Source organism: Oncorhynchus mykiss, chromosome 15 (assembly GCF_057628025.1).
Source record: "Oncorhynchus mykiss isolate SJ-2025 chromosome 15, ASM5762802v1, whole genome shotgun sequence".
Taxonomy (NCBI): Eukaryota; Metazoa; Chordata; class Actinopteri; order Salmoniformes; family Salmonidae; genus Oncorhynchus; species Oncorhynchus mykiss.
In genome coordinates this window covers 33,520,795-33,523,401 of record NC_143036.1, presented here as the reverse complement: position 1 = coordinate 33,523,401, position 2,607 = coordinate 33,520,795, and the positions used below count along the sequence as shown (strand labels likewise).

The 2,607-nt window shown below is 42.0% G+C and overlaps 1 non-coding gene across 1 annotated transcript; it reads right to left on the bottom strand.

Moving 5' to 3' along the window:
* Positions 1 to 260: 260 nt before the first annotated feature.
* On the bottom strand, positions 261 to 315 carry LOC118938962 (U7 small nuclear RNA). The gene has a single exon (XR_005036356.1). It is a non-coding gene; the product is annotated as a U7 small nuclear RNA (small nuclear RNA).
* Positions 316 to 2,607: the final 2,292 nt, after the last annotated feature.

Genomic DNA, 2,607 nt, shown 5'->3' with positions numbered 1-2,607 from the left:
GAAATGGTAGGATAAATGGTAAATTGGCACTCCACTCAAAGGTTGCCGACCCCTGGTGTAAACAATGGTAGGACTACAATAGTATTCACTGTAGTATTTTTACAGACGGAAGTATACATACTGTACTATGTACTGCAGTATATTGTAGTATTTACAGTTTATTATAGTATAATTATTGCAGTAAAAAATCAGAGTATATACTATAGTATTTACTGTAGTGTTTACTGAAGTGTTTCTATTTTACTATCATTGACATAAGTGGGGGCTTTCTCCTTGAGGAAACCTACTGAAGAAATACTAAAAGAGCAAATGTTGTATAACCTGTATGTAGGAGAGTTCAGAGATTCTGCTCTTTTCTACAACCATAGGACACACAGTATATGTTTTATACTTGGCATGTAGGTTTCTCACTTACAGGTGGCACAAATTGGGATATGGGGGAGGGGAATATTCAGGGTATGCAAAGTAAATACTGTTTACTATAGTTTGTTTATGTAGTATTCTTGCGGACTGTAGTGTTTTTGCAGACATTTCTGAAGGATTTATTACATTGCTTGGTGTGGATAATACTGTAGTATTTACTATAGTATTCTACAATATACTACAAAAGTATATACTAAGAACTACACATTATCGAGGGATACTACAGTGTATAGTACAATACAGTTTACTACAGCATTCTATAGTCAACTGTAGTATTTTATGTGGGCAAGTCAAAGAAATAGCAATTTTCACTCGTGTGAGAGAAACACTTGCTGGTTGTTTTCGGAAACACATTTTGGAAACATTTATTGGGTATTGGTTTGCAGTGCACTCGCACTCATCGAGGTGCCTCACTTTCTTACTCTTGGATTTTTGGGATGTTATGTAATATATACTGAACAAAAATATTAATGCAACATGCAACAATTTCAACAATTTTACAGAGTTACAGTTCATATAAGGAAATCAGTCAATTAAAATTAATTAGGCCATAATCTATGGATTTCACATGACTGGGCAGGGTCGCAGTGTGCCTGGGAGGGCATAGGCCTACCCACTGGAGAGCCAGGCCCAGCCAATCAGAAAAACGTTTTCCCCACAAAAGAGCTTTACAATAAACAGAAATACTCCTCAGTTTCATCAACTGTCCGGGTGGCTGGTCTCAGACAATCCCGCAGGTGAAAAAGACGGGACTGGAGGTTCTGGGCTGTGGCATTGTGTTGTGTGACAAAACAGCACATTTTGGAGTGACCTTTTATTGTCCCCAACAAAGGTGCACCTGTGTAATGGTCACGCATAACAAGAAGCTAATTAAACAGCAACACCTGTCAGGTGGATGGATAATCTTGGCAAAGGATAAATGTTCACTAACAGGGAAGTAAACAAATATGTGCACAAAATTTGAGAGTAATATGCTTTTTTTTTTATTGCAGATGGAACGTTTCTGGGATGTTTTATTTCAGCTCATGAAACATTGAACTAACACTTTACATACTTGATTTAAGCCCTTGGCTGTCACTGATCCCTCCGGAAGTTTCATCACGCACACCTGTCCCCTATTCCCGCTGATTAATATTTGTATATATGTGTCCTTTGGTTTCCATGGTCTTGTTGATTATTGTTACAATGTTTGTGAGTACCAGTGCTGTGTGTTTTGGGATTTCATGCCCTTGAGGATTGCGCAGATGATTACGGGTCTCTTCCCGTTTGTGCGCGTGTGTATTTATTCGAGGTTCTCCTCACTCTTTTGTTTGGGTTTCAACCCTTTGTTACGTTTTTTTTTACGCATTCCTGCGCCTGTCTCCAGCGTCATTCATGCCAACGTGACAAAATAATCAAACATTGAGGGAGACAGCGCGAATGGCCTATCGACGACGCTGCGACTGGTCCGTCAAGCGCAGCCGCAACTTCGGCAGCTGCAACTGGGTCATCCGACGACGCAACTTCAACAGCCACTACTGGCCCGTCAGACGCCGCCACAACCGGTCGGTCCAACTCCACTGCTAATGGTCCGTCCGCCGCAACTTCGGCAGGGACAACTGGCCCGTCTGACGACGTTGCAACTTTGGCAGCTGCATCGGGTCCTGATCGATCTGCACTGCGTTCCTGTGATCGTCCTCGGGGCCGGTGACGTTGCACTGCTGGTGCAGACCATCGGGGGGGTACTGTCACTGATCCCTCATGAACTTTCATCACACACACCAGTCCCTTATTCCCACTGATAAGTATTTGTATATACAGTATGTACCCTTTGGTTTCCATTGTCTTGTTGATTATTGTTACAATGTCCATTGGTGCTTGTGAGTACCTGTGTTGTGTGTGTTGGTTTTGTGCCCTTCTGGAATGCACAGACGATTACGGGTCTCAACCCATGTGCTAATCATTGTGCACGTGTGTATTTTAATCGAGGTACTCCTCGCTCTTTTGTTTTAATTTCAACCCTGTGTTTTTGTTACATGTTGGTTTGGTCCCTATGCCCTTACACGGCACGCCTTAATTTGGGGTATAATAAACCCTATTACGAGTTCCTGTCTCCTGACTTATTCATACCAACTTGACATTGACTCCTATAAGGAACACAGGCCATTGACAAATGTCCTCCATCTCACTCTGTTTTTGGCCAGG